Here is a 10299-nt window from a genome sequence, read left to right on the forward strand (position 1 = left end):
GGCTTATTTTCGGGGGAGGGCTTATTTTAGAGGAATCTTACACAGTAGGGGAGGGCTTATTTTCGGGATAGGTCTTATTATCGGGGAAACACGGTATCATTGAGGACCACCATGGAGGCTACAAGCCTTCAGAAGAGCATAAGACTGACCTTAACCCTGACAATCTGCAGGGTGGTGATGACCTGGATCCTAACTATGTGCTGTGTTCTACTGTTTGAACTGGCCAGAGCATCTGAGGATTCTGCCTGCCCCCACATTGTAGCTGGGGTGAGCACCAGGCCATAGAGAAATTGTCTGTGGAAGCTCTGACCAGCCTGGAAGGTGACCTAAATGGGAAGTACTATGCTTTGAAGAACATGACTGAGCAGAAACAGCAGCAGCTGATTGATGACCACTTCCTCTTCGACAAGCCTGTCTCCCTGCTCCTCTTGGTGTCTGGCATGGCCCAAGACTGTCCCCATGGCAGGGGCATTTGGCACAATGACAACAAGACCTTTCTGGTGTGGATCAATGAGGAAGATCACCTGAGGGTCATCTCCATGCAGAAGGGAGGTAACATGAAGGAGGTGTTCACATGTTTCTACATGGGCTCACCCAGACTGAACCCCACCCCTTTTTAATTATATATATATATATATTAACATTTGATTTTAAAACTTTGAATTCCTGATTCATTCCCTTCGTCCCTTGTCACCCACCCTTACTGGGAAGATAAGCAGTTCAGTATAGGCTGTACATATGTAGCTAATGCAAAACATTACCATAGTAGATATATTGTAAAAGACTGACTTGAAACCCTTTTTAAGAACAAGAACTACTAGTTCATGTGGAATCTTCACATGCACTACATCCTGACATGCCCTTCCAAGCCTCCGTGGAGGTCTCAACATCAAACTTCCCCATCTGGGCAAGCACGATAAGTTTGGTGAGTTGCTGAAGAAGCTGAGGTTGCAGAAGAGGGGCACTCGGGTGTGGACACAGCAGCTGTGGGTGGTGTCTTTGACATCTCCAATGCTGACTGACTGGGATTCTAGGAGGTGGAGCTAATGCAGATGGTGGTGGATGGTGTGAAGTTGCTCCTTGGGATGGAGAAGTATTTGGAGCAGGATCAGTCCATCAATGACCTTATGCCAGCCCAGAAATGAGCAGTTGGCCCCCTGAATTCTGTGCTTCCTAATTTATTGGATAAATGAATAACCACCATCCTTCCCACCTGTAATGCCCTGGGGGGCTCTGGATGTAGCTTACTAATCATGCTGTAGAGAAGTCTTCCATGGTATTAGAGTTTTATTTCTGATGGCTGAGATGCTGCTGAATGCTGAAATAATAAACCATTGTTTTGGCCTGACCCAGGTCTCAAGGCAATTAGAAAAAAATAAATAGATGCTTGCTGATTAATTGATCAATCTCAAGTAAAACCTATGGTGAAACATATGCTTGCCATGCATATATATTTTATGAATGCATATGCCACTGTTGTTAAGATATCCAGTGCAGAATATAAGTTGAAGAGGTACACTAGAGATAGTGAGGCCCTCCAAATGTTCTTGTTTGCAGACTGCATTGTTCTGACTGCACTGATCTAGTTTCAATCAATATTTCTCTAATATTCTCTTATCAAGTTTTTGAAAATTTAAGTATTTGTTAACATGATGCATCCGCCAGTAGAATGTAAACTCCTTGAACACAAGAACTATTTTTCATTTTTGTCTTTTAAATAAATGAAGTGCTAAGTGTAGTGCTTTGTACATAGAAGGCATTAAATAAATCATTGTTCAATTAAATTTAATTAAATTAAGGCACATTGTAGAAGCTCTGAAATAAGATCTATAGTCATTTTTAAAAGCATTTGGAGAGCATTAGGAGAGAGATAGTGACTGGATGTGTGATTTCATGGGTATAATAGAGAACTCCCAGGTCAGGAAACTCCTTTCACCAATGCAGGTCAATACCTTCTTTGCCACTTCTATTCTTAGAAAGTTGCTTGAGAAAGCACCAAAAAATTCAATGACTCTCATGGGGTCACACTACCCATGTATGCTGTGTCTGAGACAAGAAACCTAACTATCCATACAGGAAAAGTCAAGTGGATAATGAATGCTTGCTATCAGCTTGATCTAGTGGAAAGAACACTGGCTCTGAAATTAGAGGGCCTGGGTTCAGATCCTGCCTCTGATGCTTATTATCTGTGAACTTGTACAATTTGCTTAGTCTTTTTGGTCCTCTGTTTCTTTATCTTTAAAATAAGGGGGTTCAATTTGATAGCTTCAGGTCCATTCTAAGTTTGTGATCTCATAATACACAATTAGACTTTAGAACTCATCCATCAGTGGAGAAGAGGCAGCTAGATGGCTCAATGGATAGCATGCTTGACCTGGAGTCATGAACATTTCAGTTCATTTACTGTGTCACCTTGGGCAAAGTATTTAATCTTTGTTTACCTCCATCCAACTGAACAAGGAAATGGCAAACTGCTTCAATATCTTTGCCTAGAAAAGCACGGACAGTGTGGTCCATGATATCATGAAGAGTCAGACACAACTGAATGACCGACTGAACAATCAGTGGATAACTCAACTATACATCTTGGACAAACATTTCAGATACACAATAAACTAAGCACAGAATTGAAGAGGAGAAAGAGAATTAGCTAGATTTCATTTGAAAAATTGTTCAGTGCTTTTTGTGACTCCAAGCTTCTTGAAACAAAACCCCATCTTTTAAACACCAATATTCTTCTAGTGATACTACATAGTTGTGAGTCATGGAAAAACCTCACTTTTGAAGAGTCAAAATTGAAGATTACCCAAAGAGCAATAGCGAGGTGCACAGCAAATATAAATAGATGGAAAGATATTACCAATTAAGAGCTTTGTATAAGAGGCATAAAAGATATCAAAGACATATAGGATGAAAAAATGAGGTTGGTCAGTAGAGAGAGAATTAAGAAATAGACTGGTAACCATGTTATATATCAAGAAGCCTAAACGAAGACCCCTAAAATGTTAAATGGACTCTCTATGGAGGATTTCTGAGAGGAAATTAACAAGAGTTGCACAAGATGAGAAGGGGTGGATAAATTGCAATATACACTATTGTAGGGAGTGCCCATGTTGATCAGATCACAGATGTATCAAAATACTGAAAAAATAGGAAGACCCCTGAATTTCAAGTCAAAAGGTTTTCATTCATACCCCAGCTCTGAGGATAATCAATCAATTTAGGTCTGTTTCCTCATCACAAAATGAGGTGGGGGGGGTTGGAATAAATGATCTGTATAGTCTATTACAATTCTAAAATTCTATTATCAATTCATTTTAATACATTCCCTAGTTTACATTTTCTTTTTATTTATTTTTTTTCAAATGCTTTATTAACTTCAGATTTACATCATTCATTTCTGCCAGATTTTGAGTTACAAAATTTCTCCCCGTTTTCCCCCTACCCACCACCCCAAAATAGCAGTCCCACAGGATATCCCCTCCTCCAATCTGCTCTCTCCCATATTTTCTCCCATATCCCTTTCGACTATGCCAGTGGCTCTCTATGCCCCAGTGCCTGTATATGTTATTTCCCAATTACATGTAAAATAGTATTAATAATAGTATATATATACATATATATACATATATATATACACACACACACACATATATATATATATATATATATATATATATATATATATTTGAGTATTTGATTTTAAAACTTTGAATTCCAGATTGATTCCCTTCCTCCCTTGTCACCCACCCTTACTGGGAAGATAAGCAGTTCAGTATAGGTTGTATATGTGTGGCTAATGCAAAACAATAACATAGTAGATGCATTGAAATAGACTGACTATATTTCCCTCCCTCCTATCCCACCTCCCACTTGTTCTAATCTCTACTTTGATCCCATCCCTTTTCAAAAGTGGGTGCTTCCAACTTTCCTCCCCCCCAGCCTGCCCTCCCTTCCATCATCCCCCCTTTCATCCCCTTCCCCCCCTACTCTCCTGGAGGGTGAGATCCCTTATTTAGTGTGTATTTCATTCCCTCCTCAAGACTAATTCAATGGGAATAAGGTTGACCCATTCCCTTTTGCCTTCCTATTCTTCCCCTCCATTGTAACCATTTTCCCTTGCCTCTTCTATATGAGCTAGTTTACCCCATTCTGTCTTTCCCATCTCCTCTCATTATATTCCTCTCTCACCTCTTAATTTCACCTTTTAAGTATCATCCCTTCCTGTTAAATTGGTCCTGTGCCCTCTATCTATGTATATCTGTAAATATATATATACACATTCACATATGTATTCATATGCCCATATACCCTCATATATAGACATATATATATATATATATATATATATATATATATATATATATTTCTATTCCCTTCAACTACTGAGAAAAGTTTCATAAGTTACAATTATTGTTTTTCCATGTAGGAATGTTAATAGTTCAACTTTGATAAGTTCCTTATGATTTCTTTTCCCTGTTTACCTTCTCATGCTTCTCTTGCTTCTTGTATCTGAAAGTCAAATTTTCTTTTCAACTCTGGTTTTTTCAGCAAGAATGCTTGAAAGTCCTCTATTCCACTGAATAACCATATTTTCCCCTGAAACATGATACTCAATTTTGCTGGGTAGGTGACTCTTGGTTTTTAATCCCAGCTCCTCTGACCTCCGGAATATCATATTCCAAGCCCTTCAATCCCTCAGTGTAGAAGCTGCCAGATCCTGGGTTATCCTGATTGTGTTTCCACAATATTCAAATTGTTTCTTCCTGGCTTCTTGTAATATTCTCTCCTTAATCTGGGAATTCCAGAACCTGGCTATAATATTCCTAGGAGTTTTCTTTTGGGGATCTTTTTCAGGAGGTGACCGGTGGATTCTTTCAACCTCTATTTTGCCCTCAGGTTCTAAGACATAAGGGCAGTTTTCTTTGAGAACTTCCTGGAGGATGATTTCTAGGTTCTTACTTTGATCATGGCTTTCAGGTAGTCCAATAATTTTTAAATTATCTTTCCTGGATCTATTTTCCAGGTCAGTAGTTTTTCCCATGAGATATTTCACATTGCCTTCTATTCTTTCATTTGTTTGGATCTGTTTTACAGCATCTTGATTTCTCATAAAGTCATTAGCTTCCATTTGCTCCAATCTAATTCTGAAGCAATGATTCTCCTCACTGAGCTTTTGAGATTCTTTTTCCATCTGGCAAATTTGTCTTTTAAGGCATTCTTCTCCTCATTGCCTTTTTGAGCCTCTTTTGCCATCTGAGTTAGTCTGTTTTTTAAGGTGTTATTTTCCTCAGTCAGGCTGTTGACTCTCATTTCCTAATTTTCTTGCATCGTTCTCATTTCTCTTCCCAATTTTTCCTCTACTTCTCTTATCTGCTTCTTAAGGTCCTCTATGGCCTGTAACCAGCTCGTATTTTCCTTTGAAGCTTTTGGTGCAGGAGTTATGACTTCACTGTCTTCCTTCTGTTCCATGCTTTGCTCCTTTTTGTCCCCAAAATAGGAGTCTAATGTTGGAATCTTCTGTCTGCTTTGTTTCCTTTGCCTGGTCATGTTGCCCCTCAATCACTTGACCCCTGGGCTTTTTGCCACAGTAGGACTGTGCCACCAGACAGGGGAGCTTTCCTCCCAAACGCTGGGGTTTTCTCAGCTTCTGGAGGTATTAGATGGGTGCCATCTCTGAGGCCTCCACAAGCTTTGGCAAGCTGGACAGATGCCCCAGGACCTCCACCCTAGACTGCAATCCAGATCCAAGCAGGTTAAAGCAAGAGCCATTACCCCTCAGACTGGTGCTTGGTCCGCCTACACTCTGCAGGCCAGGAGCTGAAGCTGCCACGTGTTGCTGGCTGGCTGGGCCTGCATTTCAGCGGCTTCTCACCCCAGGGACAAAAGCCACACACTCCCGCTCACTGGGTCCCAAAGTCCAGACTGCACTTACCTCTCACTTTGTCCTTCGCAACTTGTTGATAAATCTGGAAGTGGCTACAGCTGCTGCTGATCTGGAGTCCCTCCTGCTGGCAGCTGGTCAGGCCCGCCCTGGGGCTAATGCCTCTGCGTGGGACTGGGCTAGGCTCCCAGAGCACTGAGCTGGCCGATTCCTGCCAGCCTGCCGGGCTGTCCTCAGCAGGAGGTTAGCTTCTCTGTGTCATTTTGTGGGTTTTGCAGCTCCAAAGTTTCTTTAGAGTCCCCTTTTTACATGGATTGGGAAAGGTGGAAGCTGGAGCAGCGGGGAGGTCCTGCTTCTACTCTGCCATCTTGACTCTGCCCCCTAGTTTACATTTTCTAAAGAAAACTAACTTGAAACTTCTATGCCAATATTTATATTAGTAAAGGTATTTTACATGGAAGAAAGGCAGAATGACATAATTGATAAAGTGCTGGCTGCAAGGTCAAGAAGACCTAGATCCATGTCCTGCCTCAGATAGTACACATAGGCTATGTGACTCCATGCAAGTCACTGACTCTTAGGCAATTTAAAACTAGAATTTACAAAGAAAATACTGACCTGCATTGGTACAAGGAGCTTCCTCACCTAAGAGTTGTCTATATCCATGAAATCACATATTCAGTCTGCCCCTCTCCTAATTTATACTTGAGACTTAATCTTATTCTGAAATAAAATACAAAATATAAGCAAAGAAGCCAAAACCAAGCAAAATATGAAGGAAGTGAGATTTGGGCTAGGAAGAGGAGGAAGTAAAAAAGATAGTACACATGGGAAAAAAAAGGAATAAAAATGAGTAAGAGCTGCTGCTTCAGACAATTTAAAAAAACCTCTGATGAAAAACAGGTCTGAAATGTAAGAATGTTATGCAAAAGCAAATGTTATTTAAACAATTAAAGCAGTTCCCAGATTAGAACCATAGAAATATGGAAGTTCACAACTTTGAAGTCAGAAAGTCCAGTCCTAAGATTTTAATGATGAGAACATGAGAGATTAAGTGATTTGTCTAAGATCACCAGAAGTTTAGAGACCACAACTGGGACTAAACTCAAGTTGTTCTTGACTCCCAGATTAGTGTTCTATCATATGATACTAATTCTCAGAAATAAAAGCTATTCCTAATTTGACTGTGAAAGGTCATCTCCTTATAATCTATTTAAAAGAGAAGAAACTATCAAAGCATATTACAAGATTGACAGAAGTATGTATGCATATAGTAGCAGAAGACAGACTGATAGTTAGAAAAGTGCTCATGATTTCTCTCTACATTCCATGGTCTGTCTCAATAACACTACTGATCTGGAATTTTCATGGTACACTTATTTCAGGGGTGACCAGACTCTGGGAAAAACTGGCTCATGCTATCCAAACTCACAGGAGACTGATTTGTACCAGAAAGCCAATTTAATAATTTACAATAAAACATCTCTCTTCCCGGTAGAGAAGCATTCTTAGGAAACCAAATTAAGATCAGAAGTCTGCTTGGTGAAAACAAAGAAGGAGAAGAAGAAAAGTGCCTCTAGGGAGAAAACTGCCCATGCCTGACAAATGTTCCTGACCCCTAACAGTAGAGGAGACATATTACCCAAGTTCCTCTCAAATACCCCCTTTTTATTACTTGCAGCAAATCTTTCATTTCTGACTATTTCAATATCATAAGATGGTTGCTTCAAGGATAGAATCTCTATCTGGATAAGCTGTCTTAATATCTAATGGCTTCTCAATGTCTCTAATCAAGGAAAATTTGTTTACTCTGACACTTCTGAAAGTTGTATCTACATAAAGATGATAAAGCTCACTTAAAAAGTGAAAAATTCATTCCTACATTTTTACAAGTATCATGTAGACTTAAATAACATGTCATATAAGTAGAGCTGTAAGAGACTTTAGCATCTGACACCTACTCTTTTAAAATGTATGTAACACTGAGGTCCACAAAAGGTCAAGTGACTTATTCAACATTACACAGTAAGTTTGTGGGAGAACAAAAATCAGGACTCAGGTCTCCTGACTCATACATTGCACCACACTGAATCCGACCTTCTTCATGGAGTTTGGTCACATCTGTTTGTTCACATGGATGGGATATAATGGAAATCTCCCTTGATCAACTTTTATAAAGCTCAAAACTACCTACTTACACCAATAAAATGAAATTCTAATTAAGGAACAACACACTTTAGTCTTTTCAAGTTTATGATCTAGAAGGCAGACTAAGTAAAAGCCTTGAATAGCATGACTAAGGAAGGGAGGCAATTGTTTTGCATAATCATCACACAATTGTTGATTGTAACAAAAAAGCTTCCAGTTCTGAGGTGAGACAGAGAATATTTATCTCCCCCTCAAGGGAAAAAGAAAAGAATTCCTGAAGCCAAGGGAAAACAGTGTATCCAGCCTCAAAAAGAATCCAATGATAAAATGCTTGAACTAGAGAAACAAAATCAAGATGGTCAAAATTATTATAGTATTTTTAAAAGGTCACGCAATCCTATTTACTTTTTAAAATTAACAAGTATTTATTTCTTCTTGCTCTCATCTCCCCCTAAAAAAATGAATAAAGTAAAACAAAGTATTTGTAACAGCTATGTGGTCAACCATAACATATTCTAACATTGGCACTGACTGAAAAATCCTGTCTCAGGATACTAATAAAGGAGTCCTATCAAGTGTAGTGGTATTGACTGAAAAACTGCAACTTTAAATGATTAATACTGCTCCTTTTCTTTATTCATCAAAGCTTCTTAAGCTTCAAAATAGTTCTCACATTCATCCCATCCTCTCTCCACTCATGTAGGCATTGCCCTAGTTAAGGTTTTCATCACCTCCAGCTCAGACTACTTCAATAGGATGTTATTTGATTTCCCTGCATTGAGCCTTTCCTCTCTCCAATTCATACTCCACTCAGCTGCTAATTGATTTCCCTGAGACATAGGTCTAATCATTTCACACAAACCTATTCAAAAACTCTAGTGACTTCCTCAAGATTTAAACAGAAACTCCTGTTTGATATTTAAAACTCTTTACAACTTGATCCCTTCCTATCTAAACTTCTTACACTTTACTCAGTTCCTCCCACAAAAAAGGCAAATATTTCTTGCCTTTTAATTGGCTGCCCCCTATGATTGGATTCACTCCCTCCTCAACTCCTACTCTTAGACACTCTGGTTTCCTTCAAGACTCAGTTCAAACATCTCCTGGCTCATCAAGCTCTACCTGAGTAACCATACCTATCTCCCTGCCTCCACCTTGACTGCTAGCCCATTCCCTCCCTAAACTATCTTGTATTCACCTTGTATACATTCAGGAGATTTGTATGGGTGCACTTTATCTCCCCAAGAAACTATAAGCTCCTTGAAGGGAATCTTTCATTTTTTTGTCATTGTATCCTAAATGGTTTAATGCAGTGCCTGTGACATAGTGAGTATGTAATGAATGCTTGTTCATTTGCTTCCTCCTTAGTAAAGTATATGAGACATTTTACAAAGCCTTATTTGACAATAGTGCTCATAATATTCTTTTGAGTTCAAAATAATACATTGAAAAACAACAAATTTCTCAACAAAGATGATCATCCCTGCCCCTAAGAAAAAAAGGAAATACAATATTAAATAGAATATAGTTGTGCCAAGATACCAATCTGCTACAGATATCTGATGAACCTTAAGGACTGATGTAATAATAGATTTAACAGATGCATAAATTATGATTGTAAGAAAATGTAAAGACTCTGTAAGGGTATAGCAGCTAGGTGGCACAGTGAATAGAACACCAGCCCTGGAAGTCAGGAGGACCTGAGTTCGGTTCTGGCCTCAGACACTTAACACCCACAGAAGTGGTTTAGATAAGAAAGAAATGTATCACCAGAAACGGAGGACCTGGCAGCTAAGTAGAGCAAAGGATAGAGTGCTGGACCTTCAGTCAGAAAAACTTGAACTTAAATATAGACTCAGACCTACTATGTGAAATAGCAGCTACCTCCCTTGTTATCTAAACCACAAGTCTGTATGCCTTGAAGCTAGGAAGATCTCTGATATTACTGCCTTAGTGACCCTGGGTAAACCACTTAACTTTAGCACTGTAGCCAACTCTCTAAGACCATAAATTTCAAAGGTGCTCACCAGCACAGATGAAGCGAGTTTCCTAACTTGGGAGCTCCCTAAACCAATAAAATCACAGGTCCAGTACCTAGGCCAAAAATTTTCAAGAAGAGCAGAAAAAGAAAATATGATAGAGCACTAGTGGGGCAGATAGACTAAGAAAGAAAGAAAGAAAGAAAGAAAGAAAGAAAGAAAGAAAGAAAGAAAGAAAGAAAGAAAGAGAGAGAGAGAGAGAGAGAGAGAGAGAGAGAGAGAGAGAGA

At 39.2% G+C, this 10299-nt stretch overlaps 1 protein-coding gene and 1 pseudogene across 2 annotated transcripts in view; one reads left to right on the forward strand and one right to left on the reverse strand.

The window, feature by feature from the left end:
• The window catches only part of LOC138153176 (creatine kinase B-type pseudogene), a 15185-nt pseudogene extending 14565 nt beyond the window's left edge, over positions 1-620 (forward strand).
• The window catches only part of NCOA7 (nuclear receptor coactivator 7), a 220889-nt gene that overhangs the window by 204767 nt on the left and 5823 nt on the right, over positions 1-10299 (reverse strand). The window lies entirely within an intron of this gene.

Source organism: Petaurus breviceps, unplaced genomic scaffold (assembly GCF_028583685.1).
Source record: "Petaurus breviceps papuanus isolate PSGF00001 unplaced genomic scaffold, PetGlider_PUasm1.0 90977, whole genome shotgun sequence".
Lineage (NCBI taxonomy): Eukaryota > Metazoa > Chordata > Mammalia > Diprotodontia > Petauridae > Petaurus > Petaurus breviceps.